The sequence below is a fragment of the Passer domesticus genome, chromosome 2 (genome assembly GCF_036417665.1).
Source record: "Passer domesticus isolate bPasDom1 chromosome 2, bPasDom1.hap1, whole genome shotgun sequence".
NCBI classification, from domain to species: Eukaryota; Metazoa; Chordata; class Aves; order Passeriformes; family Passeridae; genus Passer; species Passer domesticus.
The window spans coordinates 121811209-121834468 of NC_087475.1; the positions used below are offsets into that span (position 1 = coordinate 121811209).

At 41.1% G+C, this 23260-nt stretch overlaps 2 long non-coding RNA genes across 2 annotated transcripts in view; both read left to right on the forward strand.

The window, feature by feature from the left end:
* LOC135294985 (uncharacterized) overlaps positions 1-22308 on the forward strand; it is a 48976-nt gene extending 26668 nt beyond the window's left edge. The window contains exons 10-13 of the long non-coding RNA XR_010357029.1: positions 16685-16879; positions 18090-18274; positions 20545-20659; positions 21811-22308. This is a non-coding gene — a long non-coding RNA (uncharacterized LOC135294985). The remainder of the gene's footprint in view (positions 1-16684; positions 16880-18089; positions 18275-20544; positions 20660-21810) is intronic.
* Positions 5777-16677, forward strand: LOC135294986 (uncharacterized). Its single transcript, XR_010357030.1, has 3 exons — positions 5777-6055; positions 7285-11172; positions 14367-16677. It is a non-coding gene; the product is annotated as an uncharacterized LOC135294986 (long non-coding RNA).
* Positions 22309-23260: the final 952 nt, after the last annotated feature.

Genomic DNA, 23260 nt, shown 5'->3' on the forward strand with positions numbered 1-23260 from the left:
TCAGGTCCCTGCACTTGCACGTAGGCAGGAGCTGTGTGGGAGCTCTCGTCAGCATTTCTCACTGCAGGAACCTTCAGCCTTTGCCACAGAATCTCAGCTTTTTTCTTTTTGCCTCTTATATGTTTCTGAAAGCATCCTAAAAACATATGCTTTTAATCTCCTTTGAGTCATCAAAGAGTTTAAAACAGCACTCCTGAGAGCCTGGGGACAGAAGTGATGCTGTGCCACCATGAAATCTGACATTTTGCTAAGGTACCACATGAGTCAGTGTTTTACTGCAGATTTAATTATTTTGCTGCAATCAGAAGTCTGAACACATTAACTTTTCAGAGCCCATTCTTGAGTGAGACTGGATATGGCTGCATCTTGCTCTGCATTCTTCTCTGCAAAAGAGGAATACATTGATGGTGGTGGGGAGGTGAAAACCAAAGATGTGTCACTGAGTCTAGGAAAAAAAAGCGAGAGCAAAGAAAGCAGAAATATCTTTCTACTAACCCTATTTATGTTTTGGTGAGAGAGATGATGGCCTGACAAGGAGAGGATAAAATATTCCTTAGCATCTGCCGTGACTGTAGGATAGTGAGAACAAAGGAAAACCCTGTGTATCCTTTCCCATTGCCCTGTGTGTCCACAGCCATCCAGCACTTGGATTGCAGCTCTGTCTTCCCTGTGTGAAGGCTTTGTTTCTTTGATCTTGGTGGACTTTTGTTCTTTGAACTATTTTTTTCCTTGGGTAATAAACAGCCCACGTGTTTCTATGAGTAAGATTTTATGCACACCACTTCAGAACAGGTGCTAAATAATAATTACAACATGAAAAGGAAAGTTTGATCCTGATAAAGCCATCCAATGGACAAATGACCTCAGAGATGTGCCCAGGAACGTGTTGGATCTGCAGCCAGCTGAAAAGAGTGTGGGTGCCATGGGCTGCTATTAAATTGTGCTGCTGTGCTGAACTGCACTGGTGTTCACCACCTGTGGAGCTGCTCCAAGGTCAGGAAGGAAGAATCAGGGCAATCATTAGACATCCTGTTTTTTAATTAGAAACCACACAGTAATGAAAAGCTTTCCAGAAGATCACTTACTGTATTATTGGGTTGGGGTTTTTAATTGGCTCTTAAAATGAGTTCTGCTTAAGCCACTAACTGGGCAGTCACTATTCAGCTTGGGAAGTGCAAACAGGCTGGGGTAACCAAAGCAAAAAGCAATGAATTGATTTTCATATTAATAGGAGAGTTCATTCTAGAGAGAAAAGGTTAATTTGCTTTTCAGTGAGTTTATGGAGGAAGTGCTTGTGGTCAGGGTGACAATTTGTAGCTAAATCACATGTTTAAAGGCAAAAGTGATTGCAGAAAAGCTAGGGACAGCATTTTCAGTATTATGCAATGGAACTGTCAACAGTGTTTTCTGTGTTTTCTTCTTCCCCAAGCACAAGGATTCAAGAAAGAAGCCAGCACAATAGCACTGTCATCTGTGGCCATTTTTTTCCTCTGCACATCAGATATCCTAACAAATGCAGAAACAGAGACAATGCTATCTCACCCAGCTTTAATGCTGCTCATGTTTATGGTCTGGGAGCTCTCCTCAAATACACATGGCTTTTGTTGGGTTTGGCTTCCCCACAAAGGTGCTGTCTGTAGGTATTGAATTTTTAATTTTCGTTAGCATTATAATTCTTGAGATTTGTGAATTTTTAGAGATGCAAGTGAAACAATTTATGCTTAACATGATGATTTGACATAGATACAATTATTGTGAATATGGGTTGGGGTTTCTTTCTTTCATTTTAGCCAAGAAGAATTTGTGATATTTAAGCAACTGAGTATGAGATGGGCTAACTTGTTTCTTTGATATGTCTAGGTTTAGGAGTTGAAATTTTGGATAGGCACCTCCAAGGTAACAGTGGTAACTGCGCTGCCAATTTAAGAAGTCGTGTAACAAATGTGACTTGAGGAGCAGTGACAGCAGCTTGCCCATCCTGCCTTTGATGCTTTATTAAAGGCTTAAGCAAACATGCAAACCTAGACAAGTTCAGCAAACAAATGCCCAGCAATGTCTGCCCTTTGGAATTTTTAAAATAAAAAATGCTAACACAGCACCTTTAGAACTGTGAGGTTTGCTACACCTGATGTAGCTTGCATGGGGGTGGAATGAAAAGCCCAAATCAGAGAAACATCCAAAAGGCCACACTTTCTATTTCTGTCCTTTCTTGTGTGAGAGTTTGAATTTGCAGAGTTCAAACCACCTGGAAGTAAACTTTTTGTTGAGCTGTTCTGTGTTATCCTGGCCCATGACTGAGGCTCATGGGCTGCTTCTTTCTGTCTCTGCTCCTGTGTCAGAGGGAGGAGCAGGTTCCACTGGTCCATCTCCTTGGCTTAACCTTGCTCCCCCATCTCTCAGCTCTGCCACTGGGCTGGACAGCTCATTCACCTGGTCACACCTTACACAGCTTTCATCTCTCCTGCTGTGCAATGCCACTGCCAGGTTCTGGCATTCCCTGCAGTCTGAGACTTTGGCATCTGCATGTTTTCCTGAGGGCTCCATCTGTGAGGTTATCTGAGACTGGTTATATGGAGATAAATCAGATTAGAACCACTTTAAACACATTTTGTAATACAGAAACATCCCTGAAGAAATGAGGAAAAAAAAAAAAAGCAGACCTGCACTTTATAAACTCTCTTGGATGACACGTACAAAAGTCCAGGTATTTTCACAGACTATAAAAAAATAGAGTTCAAACTGACCAAGAAACAGATAAAACCAGTAATCTTCAGGATGCTATCTGCAGTAAAGAGTATGTATTGCAGATTAAAATCTATGTTAAAAAGGGTATCTTATTCACTATGGCAAAAGAACAGTTGAACCTTCCACATTTCCAAGCTCACATGTGGGCATGATAAAATCTTAACAACATGCCATTAAATATGCCTTTACAACATCTATTCTGCCTTGGCTAGATATATCTGTGAATCCTCCCTTTGCACTGGAGATTAAATAAACTCCCTGGACAGCTGAGAAGAATTAAAGTATGACCTGATAGTTTCTCTGCCTGACAATAATATTGTCTGTCAGTTTGTGCTGTATCCAAGATACTGTTCTCTGGTTCACGCTCAGAAAACAGATATTGATGGGTTTAGCTGATTAGCATCTCTACATCATTTGTCCTTTCAGTCTCAAAATATATTTTACAAAATATTGCAGCAGGTGACTAGACTGCACAGTGGTGCTCAATGCAAGTATTTTCATGTATCCCCTGGCTAAACCCTTGAAAGTTTTTTTCTGCCTTAGACAAACAGTAGTGCTGTCACATTTGGCCACTGGAGCCCAACGTTTTGACTGAGACAGGTTTTGCATCCTATAGGGAGATATGGGAAGGTTGTCTGACCCCAAGCCTCTCTTATAGGACAGAATATCAGCTTCTAGCTGGTCTAAATACAGATGTGAAGATACCCCAGTAATTTTGGTTAGGCACCTGGACAGGTGAAAACACAGGGAAGGAACTCTCTGCTACATGCTTTGAAGCATATTGATGCTTCTTAAAAATAACCATGGTCTTACCTGTCACAGAAGTGGAATACCCAAATTTTAGTTTAGTGTTCATCAAGATGTGAAAAGGGAGAGGCTGTGAGGGTTCCTTTGGAAAAGGATAGAGGAAAGCTGGACACAGAGCTGCTCATGGGCAACTCCCTGCCATGAGGTGCCTATGACAAAATGTTTGTTTATGCATTGTTTATTTAATAAAACCTTCAGACCTTTCATTTATTTAGGCTTTACATCAAAATCACTTGGAATTCCTTTAAACAATGGTATTTTTCCCATAAGTGAGAGGAGCAGGTAAATGTGATGTGCCCCACAGGAACCATCACTCTCTTCCAAGGCTGGTGAGGAGAGGAGGGGAACTCAGATTTGGGGAAACCAAGAGAGCACAGATGGGTTTGTCATCCATTACCTTCCTTATCCTAAACAGATGGCCCAAACCCAAAAATAAGGGCCTGTATCCATTTTCAGATTTTGAATCTGTGCCAAAATTAAAATTCACACATCCCATGAAAAGGAAAACAGTGACAGCATCCTCAGAGACTTTCCCTCCTCAACCAGTCTATGGAAAATGGATGAAAATTCTAGGAAATAGGAAGCAAGCAGCCAGAACAGTTCAACTCCCTCCAGGCTCCTGGACCTAGCAGAGCTGAAAGCCTGAGCATCACCCACTGATAACACTCAGGCTGGCTCTGCAGGAGCTGAGGATGAAAGGCACAGCCATGAACTGCCCAGGTCCTGCACTAAACACAGCACAGCTGGGCAGGGATTTGGGCACTGCTGAGACCCCTCCCAACACCAGCACTTGGCCCCAGACCTTCAGAGAGACCCAGGGCAGAGGGTGAGGGAGGAGGCAGCTGTGGTGTTCTGGCTCCTGCTGGTTTTCAGTTTATGGCCAAGATGTGCTGTTCCAGCTGCCTGGAGCCAGGAAGCCATGCAGATGGAACCTGCATGGAAAGCAGTGAAAAGGGGATAAAGTAGCTACAAAGTGTGTGGTGGCATAACACAGATGATGAAATACAATCATGGCTGCATAATAATGGTATATGTTCTAGTAGGTATAACAATGAATTAAGGCTGCAATGAAAATACATAAATTCTCCTCTTTTTAATTTTTTTTAAATTTTATTTTCATTAACTTCTGCTGGCTTGGGAGCCATTCTTGTACACACTTTCAAATGCCATAAAGTCATTTATGCACCACTGGAAATTATTGTAGATATTCAGGCCCATGTTACTACAAACTGCCAGTTGATGATCAAACTGAAGCATTGGAAACCAATTTAAACTGGCTATTTTAGCACAAAACTACACACTTTTGTTATTGCAAATGGATAGAGGAGTTATTCTCCATTGTAAAGGAAATTGTATTTTGTTTATCTAGCATTTAAATGTCCAGCATTAAAAGAATTTTTAAAAAACCAAACCAGACCTGAAGTAACAAACTAAGGAACATCATAGATTGGCATTTTCCTCCAGCATGATGATTTTAAAGCACTTTTTCCCTCCACTTTTAGACATATTCTAACCTTTCATAGCAAACTGCTCATATTTGAATTCATCTTTCTTAGTTATGGCTGATTAAAACTGGAGACAGTAGTGCAGATGAGGTCTAAGCAGTACCCTGTAAAATGGCATGAACTCTCCCTCATCCTTGCTGAAAGGAACCTATCAGAGGCATTTTTGGATTGTCATTGCCTTTTCACAGCACTGGTGGCTCTCAGCTGTCCCATGGCCAATACCCCCAGATCCTTCGCAGCATCAGTCATCCCTAGCTAATGACCTCCCACTATAGAACAAAAAAGTGATAATAGTCCCCAAAGCCAAGCCCATTTACCTTCTGCACTATAAAATTTAATTCCATTTCTATTACTTTTCCCCTGAGGTTGTGCAGTTCTCCCTCCCGTGACAGCCTGGTGCTCTTTACACTGGTGCCTCCTCATGGTGCCATCAGCCAGTTTCATTTGTGCCCTTTGTGGCCATGCCAGTGCCCCTGACATAAATATTAAAATAAAGATTAAAATAAGTATTTTTTTAAAAAATATTAAATAAAACCAGACCTGCTCTCCATTGCACTTCTTTATTAACAGCAAACCATGAAATTATTAATATGAAACTAAAGTGAGTCCATTCCTTTAACAAGGATGTTGAACAAGAAAAGAGCTTAGCCAAGTACAGACATCCCAGACATTCCTACAAGAGCCCCTCTTGCCATCACAGATCCACCTGGGGTCCAGCCCTCACAGATCCAACAACATCAACCCCACCTGGCTGCCAGGAGCAGGGCCAGCCCACAGCAGCCACGGAGCCCATGGGAGAAGTCAGAGGAGGAAGCAGAGGCAGGGCACAGGTCCTGCAGGGGATGAACACACCAAATGTCTCAGCTTTTCATTCTGATGATCTCCAGCTCATCTTGCCACTGGCTCGAAATGCCCACGTGCAGGAGAAACATCTTCATCCTCCTCCAGCTTTCTCCCTGGCCATGTAATACACACACTTTAATCTGAAGGAAGCCCAAGTAAGTGAAACTCTTATGGCCTTGACTTTTATCCTGAGCACCCCATGCAGGTTTTCTGAAAAAGGACTGTTATAAAGATTTTTCAGAGAAATTGGGGTCACCTGCTGCAGTGAACTGAACATAATTGGGAAGTACTGTAGATATCCTCTGTTTGGAAATGCATTGCGTGTGGATGTGGCTAGTTCAGTTTTATATGTGTTTCTGGCTTCACATGCTATTTTTAAGAGCTGTAAATGGAGCAGGTCTTGCCCCCCTCCTTCCACCCTCTCCTCCTACTCACTGATTTCTCATCCTAAATTAAATTGGGTACAAACACTGCAACAAATAATTTTCTCCCTACATTATAAGAAGATAGGCATAGACAGAAGTTCAGAAACATACAACATGTAGCATCTTTACAAGATAAGATCAGCACTGTGGCTTTCTGTCACAGGGTTTGCCTTTAAAAATTGTAATCATCAGCTTAGAATGTTTATCATCCTGTGAGAGAGATACTCTTACCACTGCCTATTAAGAGAGATATTGGTGATAAAACATTGTCTTTATGTTTATCAAAACCTTTTAATTGCCCACAGCAGGCAATCTTTGAGGATCTAAACTGTGGTCCTTACAAGCATTTACACCAAGAAAGAAACTTGTCACTATCATTTGAGAAGATGTACATGTTAAAAAGGATGCATCTCCTCCAGCCTAAATTTAAACGTGGCACTAAGCTGGTTTCCCCAGCTTCCTTTTTCCTCACAGGAGAGAGGAGCTAGAAACCAAATATCCCTGTCCTGCTGGCTTTTGCTGCTTTCTTCTTTTTGCAGTACTGAGGCAAGTCCAGCAGTGCTGGTTTGTTGGATCAGGAGACTGATAACAGCAGAGCAGACACCCCTCTTGTGTCCCCCAGCCTTTCATGAGTGTCAGCCCCAAAACAATTTGCAGAAGCTGACAGTTCCACCTTGCTGATTTAGCTCAAACTCAAGTCTTCCTAACTTGTGCCAGCTAGTGCCTGTTTTGATGAGCCAGATGCCAGCTGGAAATGGGATGTCCCAAACTCCTTGTGCCATTTCATGCAGAAAAAAGCACTGCACAGAACAGTCTCCTTTGAGAGAGTGCTCCAGGTGTCTTTAGAGCACAGGTTGAGATGATTGGGTATTATTGCTGTAAATCAGACCTTCCAAGCATCTGCCATTCCTTACAGCTCTCCTCTGAATTCTTGACACTTTTTCTTCCATTTATCACAGGTCTCAGGACCATTTCCATGCTTGGTCCAAGTGGTCAAGCAAAAGATTCAAGGACTTACAGTCTGTTTCATCCAGAAGAGGAAATTGATGAGGGCATCAGATAACTTATGCACCTTCTCAAGGAAAGGCAAATTCTCCTTTCCTACTATTTTAGGGGAATTGAAAAACAAATCTCAAATCTGAAAGGACCTCCCAGGGCCTTTCCTTGGGTCAGACTCACTTTGCACAGCTAGGCAGTGCTGGTACAACAATCACTGACTGCCTGTGATGTCTGTGTGTTACCTGAACACTCCAGCTCTTCACAGAATTGAAATGTAAGTCCTCTGTTCTGGCCAGTGGGGTTCCAGTTGCTCACATCTCTGTTTGAACAGGGATGAAGCTCCTTCCTGCCTTTGGAGATGACCATTAACTCAGCTACCTGGTTTAAGGTGCTCTAGAACTTCTTGCAGAAAAGGACAATGATCTTTCCCACCATTTTGACCTGATCTGCAGCAACATCTGTGGTGCATGTCCCCAGAGCCACATGGCAAGGGAATGGCAGTCCCTGGTTCTGTAACTTGCAGCCAGCTTGCAAGACAGAATTGAGCAGCTGGGCTCTCTACTTCTTAAAAAATGTCACCTGATTCTAGGTAACAGGGAGATCATTCTGGATCTAAACCACATATTTGTTGTTTTCCTGAGGAATAGCTGAACAATTTGAACTTGAGACAAAGGTTCTTGCTGAAATCCCATTTCAAAAGCTGCAAGAGTGTTCTTATTCCTTTGCTGCTCCTCACACAAACTGTACTTCCATCTACTTGCCCTTCAGTGCCTGGCAGCTTTTGCTGCATTTAGCCCAGCAAGACACAGGTGCAACTACAGCAGATGGTGGCAAACTTCATCTAACAGAGGCAACTTTCAGGGCACCTTCTTCAGGAAAAGCAGATTTTTGCTCAAGAAATAGAATATGAAAGGGTCCAGATACCAAGGGTTATGAATCTAGCAATAACATAGCTCTGCTGATAATGACAATGTTTTGAATAATTTTTATTTGAATAGATCTGACTGCATTACCAATATCTATGGTGTTGCTTGGTAACTATTTCCTGATACCCAGAGACTGAAAAACAATTTTTCAAAACTAAATTACAATTCTGATATTAAATTTCACATTTTAGTGGTTTCAGTCTCTTCTGTATGGCTGTTTAGCCACAGCAATATTGCTGGTAATATTTTTTTATATTATCCACTTTTTTTTCTTTTTTTTTTTTTACTTTCTTTCCTTTCCCAAAGGTGCCAAGTTAGGTAACAAGTAAATATTTCATACTCATTCCTTGGAAATATGTTGATATTTTAAGAAGAGTCAGTAAAACTGTAAAGTGAGAATACAGGTGATCTCAGACTCAAGTTGCATAATTCAGGATGAGTTTCAAATTTCAAGTAGCAAGCAATTCTAAATTATCAGTGGGTGGGAATAAAATTACCACATAAAGCAGTAAAGCAAATGGTATTAAAGTGTTACATGGAAAATAGGTGAATATGTTTGAATATTAGTCACACTTCTCTGTATTTGTTTTGCTGTTGGTGCAGTTCCAGCATTCACTTATTTTCCAGAAGCTGCATTGTGTGGTCATGAAGATAAAGGAAAATAATAATAATAATAACAACAACAATAACAAATGTAGTACTGTTGATGGGATCATAATTCAGTAATGAATAAAATACCACAATGCTCTACTAAATTACTTGTCAAAATTTACCTCAGAAAATAAAAAGGCTAATTAAAAAGAGGAAGGAACAAACCCCACTATGCTGCAGTTTCAAAAGTGTATCTGCTGATTTCCTCATGTTGCAAATTTTAGTTACAAAGCCATGCCTTGCCCATTTTTTGAGGATTAACAAATTCACTTCTGCCTTCTCTGCTAAGGAGGACAGCACTACAGAAGGTGGTAAGATGCTTGTAAATGCCAGGGTTCTGTTGCTTTGTGGATGCTTCTGTGACTAAAGGAATGTAGCAGTTGTGTGAGACGACCCCTAATATCTCTTTTGCTCCCTGACAATGCCAGATTGTGCAGGGAGCTGTGCTTGAAAATTAAATTCCCACCTCCCCAAATATATGCACAGTGACTTTCTGGAACATGATTTTAACAACAAGTACCCACACTTTGTTCATTTGCTTTCTCAGTGGCCTCTTTTGACTGAAGGCTTGAAGCTGGCAGCTCAGAACTGTAGAAGGTCAGAAGAAAGCAAATAACATTTGTTTTACAGCTATTGGTACTAGCAAAAGTTTAGCTGTGGGCAAGTGATTGCATCAATTCTACTCCATAGCTCTTACAAAAGAAAATAGATCTTGAGATCACTTTGGAACACCCTTTCTTTGACTTTGAGGAAACAGGAAAATCTGCATGGTAGATGACTGAGGAGTTTGATTCCTCCAAAAGTCCTCAGCCACTGAATGCACTTCCTAAGAAATCCTCAATTACAGCAAACTAGACAATTTGGAGAGGACTAGGCATTTCCATCAAGGCTGTAAAATGTAGAACACCTGTAGAAAAAGTTGCAACCTAAAACTCCCCCAGTTCATTGCCAGGTTAAACTGACTTCTGACATTTAAAAAAAAAAAAACTGAAGGTTTTTTTGTCCCCAGGGCCCAACTGTGTCCTAAGTGCCACATTCCTATGGAGGCTATGGAACCTTCAGCACTGGAAATCTTGAAAAAAACAGATCAGACAGAGCTGTCTGGAGTGACATCTGCAGGCAAGCTTGCTGTAAGACAAAGGAACCCAAAAGCCCTGGTCTCACTCCTGTCATTAGATTTCTAATATTATTAATATCACTTAGTAATACTTGCACTAAAAGATTTGTTCATTTTATTGCAATTATGGGAAGCACTTAAGCCAAGGCCAGCTACCTTCCTGAAGGAAAGTTATATTTCACATATTTTGGGCTCCAGAAGAGACTCATTAGGAGATTTTTTGGTCTATGCTACAGAAAAGGACAAGCCCCACAGCTGCAATGACACCAAGTAATTCCAGATTCACAGAATATATCACAGCAGTTGTTTATTCATTGTTTAAGTACAGATATACTTAATATTGCCCAAAACCAGACACCACGGGTGTGGCACATCCTCAGTCCATCCCCTCTCACCCAGGATTAAGGCATCTGTGGTTCCCTCAAAAGGCTGTGGTGTGGTTTGTTCAATCACACAGGAAATAACTGGGACAATAAGATGTCTCAGGTCTAGTCTCCAGGGTACTACCATCCTAAAATACTACAAAAATGTATGAACTCCATGCCAAGAAACAACAGTTGAGAAATTGTGAGTTCTCTTCTTCGGCTTGGGGTGGTGGGGTGAAATTCCTAGGGGTCAAATCAACATTTTTTCTAAAAAACACAAAGTTATCCTGAGGTTATATAACTCTGTCTGGTGGAGCTTGTTAAACAGCTTTATCCTGGAGTGGGCCATGCTGCTGAAAACTTAAAAAATTATTTCCTTTTTGGTAAGAAAAAGAGCATATTGTGGGTGGCTTGGTGCTTCATAGGTGTGATAAGCTAAGAACTCAATACTCCTCCCAGGTTCTGGGAATTTAACATCTCAAGGCCTCAGTCCTTGCAGAACCAGAAATCACGGTTGTTACTTTGGTGATCTTTTACAATTAGACATTTTCCTCGTGTGATTTTTATGCTTTTGATCACTAATATTGCACTGTTTATTTCTCTGCTTTTATTATTGTCAAGGCTGAAACAATGTGTGGGAGAGAAATGTGCTCAGAAAAGACAGACTCTAGTTTTATTCCTCTGCTCACACTGCAAAATACAGCACACAACAAATCTGCAAGCAAATCTGGATTTGTGACTTATGTGGGCCATTAATATTTAATGCATGCAGCATCTACTCTTTTGCAGGTTTGTCCATATTCTATTATAATGTCCTGTAAACAGTCTCCAGGTAATTTCTGACATCTCTGAAGCAAGAAACTGCTATGTATACAAAATTCAAACTGTGCTGGAGATGAGAAATGATGGCAGAAATAAGTGTTAGAGCCCTTTGATCCCCCTTCTTCTCTGCAGCAATAAATATATTCAGAAAGGCAGCGCTGTAGATTTATAAATGTTAGCACTCTGAGTGAAGTCAAACTAATTTACTCTATGAACTTCTCTGACATTATGAAAACTTTACAAAGAGATCATTGCATGTGAAGTATTAAAATACTATAATTTTAACTTAAAAACCCCACTCACCAGACATTCAAGTTCCCTTCTGTATATCTGCTGTGTTTTGAAGTGTTTTAAGAATAAGTGGGAACACCATAAAGATGGCAAAATAAATTATGCCTCTTGAAGTTTAGTAATAACACCAACATAAAATAAAATGGTATAAATCCATTTTTATGGATTGAGACTCTGGCAGTGAGGAAGAGTAGAAGGAGATGGTTCTGAAGGAAGGGATGGTGGCAAGGAGAAAACAAGTGGCACTAGAAATGTCTAATATGGTGACAGGGGGGTTGAGCCTTGTCTCAGGCTCATGCATCATTTGTCCTGGGGGAAAATTAATTGATTGGGTAAATTCAGGAATGAAGTAGCTGCAGATTTGAGAGTGGTGAGTACATCTCCCCATCAGCACTGGGCCACTTTTGAGGTTTTTAGCTTGAAGCTGCAAGAGGCAGCACTTGGCTGCAGTGGGGAAGGAGAGCCTCAGCACCACTGCCCAGAGAGCCACAGTAGCCCAGGAAGGAGCACCAACTGCACCTGCAGCTTCAGACCTTCCCCTCTGCTGACAGATGGAACAAAGGGAAAATCTCCAAAGGGGACAAAGCCCAGGGGCTGGATCTGAGCAGGTGACCATGTCAGTCAGGAAGAAGGATAAATAATGGCTAGGGGAGTGCTTTTCTTCCTGGTGTGAAGCTCTCTGGTGGCAACAATTGTAGGCACCACTTTCCTAGCTTCTTTAACAAATCATTGATGCCTTAATTAGTTCAGAACGATGCTCTGCATCTTTTGGCCTGCTACAGACTGGAAGAGCTTTGCTCCCCTCCCTACAGTGATGCCCCATCGATTTTAAAATCCTGTCCTACCCTTGGTTCTCATCTGAGAAGGTCTCAGCAGCCACCTGGGACTGAGCTAAAGGTCACACAAGACATCTCCATTTTCTGGTGTTTGCCTGGAGGACCTGACCTCTTCCATGTGCTGATCAGATGATGGCTCCCACCACTTTGCAATCCTAAAGGGAAAAATTGAGTGCAATCCTAACCAGAGATGTAGCCCTGCTTTGTTCAGCTAACAAAGGTGGCTATCCAAATTTCAGCACCCAGGTTAGGCTGCTGAGACTTAGCTTGGATACTTTTCTTCACAGCACCATCTAGTGCTACTTATGCAACCCACAAGTTTCTTTGTCCTTCCCTTCTCTCACATAAATCCATGAAAATACATACATTTTTAAATAAATGCAGAATGGACTCCAGACCTTTAAAAAAATTATACTTTAATAAATACTGAGGAGTTCTTTTCCCCTGAGGAAATGAGAGAAAAAAAATCACACCAATAGATGGGCAGGGACTTGTCTAGAAACAATGCTGGTGAAATTGTTACAAGAACCTCAGCAAAGCAGGAAGCTAAACTAAACTAAACTATAAAATGGAATAAAATGCTGCTTCTTTAACTATATCTTTTGTCTGGACTAAGAAACTACGTATGGTTAAGTGTGGGTTTACCTAGATGGACTCCCCTGCATTTTACATGCCTTGCCCATATTTTGTAACCTCAGAAACATTATCTAACCTCTAACCTTTTGCTTACTATTGTTAAAACATGTTTAACTTCACTAAATAATGAATGCCAAAGATTGTCTTTGCCAATACCTCAACAACCTTTATCAATTACAGTATAAGTCCTTGCAGGAAACTTTCCCTCCTTGATGGTCATTGCTACAAGAGACAAAGATCCTACAACCCCTGCCCCAAAATTTGATTTGTCCTTTGCTATGTAAAATTAAATGAAAAAAAAAAAAAGGGGGGGGAAAGAGTCAAAACTAAAAAAAAAAAAAAAAAAAGAAAAAAGGGAAAAGACAAAATGGACAAAAGGGAAAGGGGAAAAGAATAAAGGAAAAGAGGAGGGAAAAGGGAAAAAGAGAAAAGGCAGAAGAAAACAAAGAAAGGGAAAGTGAGAAAAATAAACACAGCCAAGTAAAAAAAAAATTTATTTTATTTTTAATTCTGATTATAACAATTTAACTGTTTCAACCATTTTGAAAATTGCCAAAATATGGAGGGGGAAAGCAGCCAGACATTTACCACGGGGTTTTTCCTATGATCACCTTGTACTGCTACAATAAATTCCTATGGAATCTCCTGGAGATCACAGTGGGAACCAGGTGGAGAAAGCTGCAGTGAATGCCAGAGCACTGCATATTGATGGGAGTTGGATGTGCAAGTGTTCTCCCTCCACCAAACAGTGTCTAGTTGAGTCTCATATTCATTTATTGCAACTTTGTAATTTGACCTTGACAGCTTGTAAATTTTCAGGACACTATTCTTAAAAGCAATTCAGTCGTGTTAGGCTTTCAAATCACTGGTTTCATGGCTGGACTTTATGGGCAAAGGTACATGTTTTAAATAGCTTTTGTGTAAAATCCCTGCAGGCTATGCCAAAAGCAAACTAATGACCACTGGTGGAGCTGCAAATGGAATTGGATAATATATCGATACCAGCAGTAAACAGTATTCGATTTTAACAGCAACTAGTATAGAATAACATGTCTAATTTAATTTATGAACTTAATTTAAGCATTGGATAGACTTGGCACAGAAAAACTAGTCACTGTGTTGTTCCTGCACTCTTATTTTCTGCCCATCAGAAGAGGGGAAGGATGTTACAGCAGTTGATGTTAATTTGTTCATCTGCTTATGCTGTTGGTATTTCTTGCCCGCCCATGGTACTTTTGCAAGTCACTCTAGCTGCTCCTAATCTTGATTCAAAGAAACAATTTGTTTTCTTGTTATGATTTATTATCATTGATCAGGGTGCAAATGACGCATTTTTGCTTTTGGCACCTTGTACAGCCATAGCTAAAGTCACCAACCTTTTTCTATTTCTCTCTGCAGGGAAGAACTATGGCTCCAGAGGTGCAAATGCTCTTTCTTTGTGAGCAGCCTTGCCCACACAAGTAAATCAAATAAGTAAATTCACATGCACAAGACTTTGCCACCTGGGACCAGGATGATTGTGTACAGCTCAACTCGAAAGTTTCTAATTCTCCTTTTCTTTATGGCAAACACCTTTAAAGATTTTCAAACTATTTATATTAATAATTGAGAAAGCTGAGTGTCTGAGCCTGCCTGAATTGCAGTTGTAGTATAATTTTGAAGGAGAGCTAGGGATCTTTACTATGAACAAACAAAAATATCCAGCTTTGTTTTATTTAGGTATTTGAATGATGACCTTTTGAAGTATATTGAAATGAAAGAAAGAAGCATTCTCCAAAGATTTTGTACAGAATAAAACAAGCATTGCTAACTTCTGTCTCATTTTCAGGTCTTATAGGCCTGTCTTGTTTTACATGTACCTTTGCTAAATAAAAATGCTCACTATATTCTTGTAAAACATAGTTAAATGGGAAGATTTCACTCTAGTAACCACTGAAAGACCATAAAACCATACCATAAAACCATAAAGTACCATAAAACATAAATATATTCACTAGACTATACCTTTTACTGACTAATAAGGAAAATATTTCTAACTTTCTTAGGGAGAATAATATTAATGCTTTTTAAAATTATCCTTTCTGCTGGTTAAGTGTGGTTTTTGCTTGGCTTTAAGTATCAAACTTCTCCAAGAACTCTCCATCCTGTACAAAATTAGAATCCCCTAGTTACTGAGAGTGAAAGGGAGGAGGTATTTGACCTTCTGTGGCCCCCAAACAAGGGATCTAAATTTATGGTTTTACCTGGATTTTCTATGTACATTTTTTGCCTTTCAAGAGCAGCCTCTTCCTCCGGGTGATTTGTTGGAATTGTGGCTGAGAGTCAAGATGATACTGATAAAGAAAACAGCACTGCAGAACAATCAAACCCTGCTCCAGATGCCCCCATGGCATTTTTGGTGGGCAGTGTTTTTCTCAGTGGGGCTCTACTGTGTGTGCATGGATACTTCCAAAGCTCAGCACAGAAATGCCAGGGGTTTTCTGAGCTTTAGAAAAGTAGCTTTTAACAAAGCATTTGCAGCTAAAGGTAGGTTACTGAAATCAGAAAAGGGTGACCAACATCTTGATGACCATCTGGTTTTAATGATTGCAGGAAGTGGCACAGCAACAGGAATTCTCCTGCAATGCTTCATTTATGGGATCAGACTTTTCTGACCAAAAAAAACCAACAAACTTAGTTTAGGGAAATTATTTTATAGCTCATCTACTTCTGTTTCCCAAACTGTGCCTAATGAAAAGGAAGATGACAATTATTCCCGTTCTGAAAACTGGAATTTGTAACACTCAGAGTCTTTTTCCCTTCACAAATCTACACTGAGACATTGAGAACTGGGCTACTGATTCATGTACACTACTTGAGACAACACTTAAAACCATAGGTATTTCAGGCTTGGTAGCAGTAAAAAAAAAACTAACCTCTGAATCACCAATAGCTGAAAGTAGTTCTTTGTGTACATGCAGAGACAAAATAGATTTAGAGTGGAAACTTTTTTGACAAGTATGAGTCTAATGGTATTTGAAGTAGATGAGATATTGATTCCCAAAAATAAATAAATACATTCAAATGCCCAACCATTTTAAACTTCAAAACTATCTGCAAAGTTAACAATGTCACACTTAGATAACAAAAGAAGTCCTTTCTATACAATTGCCATGAAAAAGGATTTCTGTCACTTTTCCTTTATGAGGACAGCAGCATGCACGGCTGGAGAAAAAGTGCACAACCTCAGGAGTGGTTCCTGGACTTTGTGGTCCAGGTCAAGTGAATTTCATAAACAAAGATGTTAAAAAATCTGCAGTCAGTGTCCAGACTGGCTACTGAAATAGCAACAACAGCAAAAAAAAACCCCAACCCTCCAGCAAATCTCACTCAGGCTGGAGTTTCAACCCTTTCTCTGGACTGTTCCTGGGAGCTGAATTCTGTTAATTTGGTAGCACACACGTGATGAGAGCAATGAGGAGACGTTTTCAGACTGACAGCAGGTCTGAGCGGTGCTGCACGCTCCGTGTTCTCCAGCTGGGAATCAGTTCCAGCCCACAAACCACAAACCTGTGTTCAAGCCCCAAGCTGCTGTCCTTTCCCTTTCAGCTGCATTTTGTGCCTCACTCCAAGCTCCATGTTCTCAGGCTGTAAAGCTCAAGAGGAGCTGTTGGCACCTGGCTGCCCTGGCTCGTGGCAGCAGCACTTTTATTAGCATTTTTATTATTCCTCTGCAGGACCCCGCTGCTCATGCAGAGTTTGTGTGCAATAACTCAGCTTGCAGCTAGGCAGTGATTTGGAATCAGCAGCAGCTCTGATTTGAAACCTGTGAGCCAACAGCCCTGTGGGTCACAGCTGCCCTCAGCTCTGCAAAGTTCAGGGCTGCTTCATTCCTGCCCCCAGGGCTCAGCAAACTCCAGGCACATCTCCAGGTGAGCAGAAATGTCTCCATACGCGTGGAGTTCTCAAAATCTTACTAAAAAATGTAGGTGGAAGTATAGACATAAATGAAGGCTTTGAATTAAGACCTTAGAACAGATGAGATTTATTAGAATAAATAGTAACTACTACCAAATTTGACTTACATCCTTTGAATAGACCAAATCTTTTACAACATTAAAATTGCTGTAGTGCAAAATAGCAACACTTAAAGCAAGGAAGAGAAGTGCCTTAAACAAGCAAAAAGAAACACATTGAGTAGTGAGAGACTTTAAATTTTGCTGATATGCCTTTGTGTAGAAAACTTGTAACATTGCTTTGCTAAATAAAGAAATATGTACTATAGTAGAGCTATGTAACACAAATGACAAAGTTGAGAGAGTTTCTTTGTAGCTGTACCAAGAGGGGGAATTGTGGGAAACACAGTAAAGGTAAGAAGACTTTCAGAAAGCTGTGAAAGCAAGCCTCACAAACAGAGCTGCAAAGTCTGAAAATAGGAAAGATACAATGGTACAGCAAGCAAGGACATGAAACAATAGCTTGAGTTTTAGGCTTGGCTAAGATAGACTTTAAGACTGCAGAAAAATATGCCTAGCAAGATACTAGAAGGTTTTAAGCTTAATAATGGAGTATTGTGTATTGTTAATAGAAAGCAGAGAAGCAAGCATTGTGTGAAGCAGGTGTACATGTACTTTTAGTGATTAGCTAGAACAATTGTCTGTAAGCTTAACAATTTGTTATTGGCTAGAAAGTTTTTTAAATGATCTGTGACAAACAAATCTCTGGAAGGACATGAGCTGTTGCCATCTTCCAGTTGTATCAACCATGTAATGAGACTTGTGCTGCAATCAAAGCTCAAGGAACTTATCCCAGCATCCCTGTCCCATTTGTGCACCCTCCAACACATACATCTGTCAGTTTTCAGACCAGAGCTCAGGGCTGGGATGGAAAGAAGGGGGAAGGAGAGAGAGAGAGAATGAAATTGCCAACAGAGCTCAGTAATCTGAGAGGGACACATCGTGTAGCAGAGCTGAAAGGCTCAATTAGTTCTCCCAGGTTTATTTCATTAAAAGACTTCAGAACCATTTCAGCTGTAGCAACAAGAGGAACCAGAAGGCTTTGCAGGAGCAGTTTTTGGTAGCAGAGGGGCTGCAGGGGTGGCTCCTGTGAGAAACTGCCAAAATCTTCCTCCATGTCCAGCAGATCCAGTCCCTGGTGGCTCCAAAGACAGGTGTGCTGCTGCCCAAGGCTGAGCCCAGCAGGAATGGTGGGAATGCCTCTGTGATTACAGATTTAAGAAGAAGAAAAAAGTTGTTGCACAGATGTGATTGTGGCCAGAGAAGAGCAGGATGAGAGCATGTGAGAGGAGCGGCTTTGCAGACAGCCAGGTCAGTGCAGAAGGAGGGGCAGGAGGTGCTGTGGTCCAGCTGATAATGAGTCAAAGATGAGATTTGATGATCTTAGAGGATTTTTCCAAATTAAATTATTCTTTATTACTACATTTAGTCATTTAGTGAACTGAACATAATATACAATAAAAGAGAAAGCAGTTTTGAATCTTAAAAATGTCATTTCTTCAAAATTAAAAGCAGAGCCCTGGCCTACACAAAAGTATAAGATGTCACAGAAAGACAAGCAGGTATTATGAAAAGATATATCTGTATGCAAATGTAATACAGGTTATGTGGAAAGACAAAAGTAAATCAAATAAAATCCATTTGAAAAATAAACTGACACTGCAATTCTTCTGGGGAGGGTGTGGATGAGGAGCAGAAGGAAGAGAATTAAAATGTGAACCACTTCTAAATCCCTCCTTGTGGCCTGGAGTTCACTCCTCCACTTGCTGTGGGTGTTTTGATATTGATTTCCCCACCCTAGCAGGCCATTATGGATGAAGCAGAGCTGCACTCTGACACACTCAGTGCTGGGAATTGTGAGCAGCCTTTTGAAATGTTGCTGCCAGGTGGCTGCAGCTTTGCAAAGCACTTTGCTGCAAGGCTGAGCCCTTCTGCCTCTGCTTTGGGCAGACTTTTGGATTTAGCTTATCAATAGATTATCAGTGGGGTTTTTTGTACCCAGGGACTTGTTTAAATTGTGTCTGATAAAAATGAAAAAAAGTAAAGAATTTGCATTTATGAACTTGGGAAACAAACTTAATAAGTAGGAGTTTAATAGTTCCTACAGAGCCCTGTGAAGGTTCAGTGGTCACAGTGAAAAATCCAGAGTTCACAATTACACACTTAAAGATCAATAACTTTGAGTGTACTGTCAGACACCTGATGAATCATGCCCTTGGAATATAAAAGCTTTCTGTTGACATTTTTTCCCTTCAGCTCCAAAAATTGAAGTCTCTGTATCTCAGTTTCTGAAATGTGGTCTTCTCAGAAATACATTTTCCCAAAAAGAGAGTTGAGGCAGGCAAGCATTTCAGGTATTCTTCTTCAATAATCTCTCATGAAAAACTACAATTTTTCTGTCATTGAATCACTATAAAGCAACTCTGGATTTATTGTGGCCAGTAAGCCTCAAGGATAAGTACATGTTCAACTGTGAAATATGAAACAGAAATGAAAAAGGAAAAATATCCATCCAAAACATATCAGAAGGCACTGGCCATCATACCAGGGCTACTGTGTGACAGATTGTGGTTTGCAGGGAGTGTGCTGGTAAATGGTCTCTGTATAGATATTTTATCAAGTACAACTCTTAGTAGGACAATGAGTAGGCAGTAGAATGAGGATTTTTTTAATTTTTTTTAACATCAGAATTGGAGGAATATAAAAAAGAGAAATCTGGCTCTATTTGGTTTGTTAAGTTTCTGTATCCTTGAAGAGCTGGAATCTCTCTCTGGGTTATTACCTACATCTTGCTACAATGTACAACATTTTAATGATGTGGTCCCTTTGCAAGCACTTCAGCTCTGATGTATTTCAAAAGGTTTTGTGCTTTTGAAAAGCTGGTGTTCAGCATCTTCACATCCACTAGATGTCACTCAATAGTCATTATTTCCAGCACTGACATAAACACACACACACACACAAAAAAAAAAAAGGCAACAAATATATTTTTTCTTCAGACTCAAAACAATGTTCTTTCAAAAAAAAATATTATTCACTATTTAAAGTTAATACATGGTGTCTGAAAGGTTTTCATAATCACTTCAAAAATTAAAACTTTTAGATGATTCTGTTAGAAGCCTGGGATGCCACCTGGATGTTACATATTCCTTTAGCGTAGTTCTTTCAAAGAAAAAAAAGATTAAAAAGGTAATTTGGAGGGTGGTGGACTTGATGTTAATGGATAATTGTGCCTCTGGACCATGATCACACTGTTCAACATTTTCATCTGTGTGATGCCTAATGATATTTATCCTCAGTGATATTTTCTAGCTTTTGTGTCCATACCCTGTGGGGTTTTGTCTTTGGGAGTTGCTTTGAATCCATAACCCCCAAAACAGCCAGGATGGATGGAGTTTCTCTTACTCTGCTTGCAGTGGTGGATTCCTACCTGGGCATTCTCTAGCTCCCAATTCCAGACATTTGTTCTTGCATGCTGTCAGAACTGCATTAAATCACAATGCTTTTCTTCACAAAATAAACAAAGAAAAAAATTTCCAGCCCTCAAACGATTTCCTTGTCTTTTTTCATGCTCCCTCAAGCTTCCTGGAGACAGACGGGAGGAGGACCAGGAGGGTCCCTGAAGAATCCACTGGACTTGGATGCCCAGAGGGAGAACTAAGGGAAAGTCAGGAAGGACCTCAGCAAATCTCACTGGTGAGTGCAACCCTGGGGAGTAAAACATGGCAGGATGCTCAGGGAGGGCAACAAAGGAAAACTGAAAGAGGGTCTTGGCTATAGGTATGACAATCCCAAAATACCTCTGATGGGTCCTTTGGGAGAATGCTGAGGTGTTTTGGACAGTCTCCCAGAGGTAGCTGAGGACGTGGATGTCCAGAGGGGACAATATGGATCTGGTTTGGGAAAAGATTTGTCAAAGAGGCATGTGGAGAAATATTTTTAAGGCAAATAGGAGCAGGAGGCTGTCTGATAAGAAGTGTGAGGACTGGGAATTTCTCTTCCTTATCTTCAAACTGTGCAATCTAACACAGAACCACTGCATGTCTTCTGTATTCCTGGCTTCCAGGAGAGAGAAAATAACCAGGGATGTACTGTCCCTACATCCCCAGCCCTCCCCGGGCCATTATGGAGGCAGGGTGGAGGATTTGGGTTTGTCTGCTTGCTATTCAGGACTTTAGGGGTTTCTCTATAGTGACCAGGCGTGAGAGCAGGGCTGGAGAGGTGGCAGAGTGGAATCTCTTCTAGGAATTGGTTGGAAAGGCATCTCAGGAATATGAAAAGATATGAAAGGAGGGATGAGGAAAAGGCAAAGGTTCAGACAAGGATAATGGCACAGTTTTCAGAACCCCCAACAGGAAAAAGTGCAGGGAGCCCAAGACCAAAGGGAAGGGGGTGAACACCAGGACAGTGACTGGGAAGGAATCCATGTGCCATTTTTTTTTTAAAAAAAAAAAAAAAAAAAGAACATTAAAAAAGGATTGTTCAGGGTGTCAGGATTGTACCAGGGGCTCAACACACTGCAGCCCTTGCTGGACCAAGAAGGGTTTCCTGGTAGACAGAGGAGCTTCTCTGTCTGATTTGAATTTTGTGCCACAGGGGGAACAATTGTTCAGGTGTTTTTTTGCTGAGTGGCAAAGATGAGCAGGTGCATTTTGTTCAAGCACTGTTGGTGAATGTGTGTGTGGATGGGAATGAGCACTGGGTGTGTTATATCCACAGCTGCCTTCAAACACATTGTACAGGGCTGGAGAGGCCAGGAAGAATGAGACATGAACAGTAAGTTGGCTTGTGAACACTGAATTTTTTCTCTACAATATTCATCATTTTTTGGGTTTTTTTAAACGCAGTTTGAGACCCTGTACTGACTGTGTGCAGCAAAATTAAAGGGCTACCATGATCCAGGTGATGCTCTAGCTTGCTCAGATCCTGCTGCTGAGGAACCAGCTCCTTGAGAAGAAGAGATGGATGGAGGAACCTGGCAGGGAAGGAAGCTGTGGGAGAGCCTGCCTCACATCCCTGCCCCTGACAGCCTGGCAATGATGGATGCAGAACCTCAGGGGTTGCCTGAGATCATGGGAGTTACTTGAGGCCATTTGAGGTCTCTTGAAGTCTTTGGAGACTCTGAGAATTGAGGGCATTTGGGTTTATTTGAGGTCATGGGAGTCCCTGGAGCACACGGCACTCCCTGAACTCAGGTAGTAATGCCCTCTTTTTCTCTCTGTCTCCCCCCACTCTGTCTCTTCCCTCATTCTCTTCCCATTTGTCTTCCTCTTGCTCTGTGTTTTCCAGCTTTCTTTAGTAAGGTAACTCAGTAGCATTTTGGTTTTTTGGCCACCAATAAACAGTTCTCAGTTACAACATTTGTCTCAGCTGACTTTATTTGGTTCCTGACCACCCATTGCTAGAAGAACTCCTCGCAGTTCTCCACAGTGGAACCTGACACCTGAGGTCCCTGCAGCCCCTGGGGGGGGTTACTTGAGGTCATTAGATCAATTTTTAAATTGCTCCAGGGGTTACTTGAGGTCATTTGGGGTTACTTGAGGTTATTTGAGACCCTGATGGGGTTACTTTAGGTCACAGGGGTTACTTGAGGTCATTTGAGCTTTTTTTGGTTGATCCAGGGGTTACTTCAGGTCATTTGAGACCCTGATCAGGGTTACTTGAGGTCATTTGGGGGTTACTTTAGGTCACAGGGGTTACTTGAGGTCATTTGGGGGTTACTTTAGGTCACAGGGGTTACTTGAGGTCATTTGAGACCCTGATCAGGGTTACTTGAGGTCACAGGGGTTACTTGAGGTCATTTGAGCTTTTTTTGGTTGATCCAGGGGTTACTTGAGGTCATTTGAGACCCTGATCAGGGTTACTTCAGGTCATTTGGGGGTTACTTTAGGTCACAGGGGTTACTTGAGGTCATTTGGGGGTTACTTGAGGTCACAGGGGTTACTTGAGGTCATTTGAGACCCTGATCAGGGTTACTTGAGGTCACAGGGGTTACTTGAGGTCATTTGAGACCCTGACTGGGGTTACTTGAGGTCATTGGGGGTTACTTGAGGTCATTTCTGGCCCCGATGGGGTTACTTAAGGTCACAGGGGTTACTTGAGGTCATGCAGAGATTTTTTTGTTCATTCAGGGGTTACTTGAGGTCATTTGAGACCCTGACTGGGGTTACTTGAGGTCATTTTTGGTCCTGATGAGGTTACTTTAGGTCATAGGGGTTACTTGAGGTCATTGGTGTCTTTTTTTTTATTCAAATAAAGTTGCAGGACTCCTCTGTCTCCCTTTTTGGACATAAACCT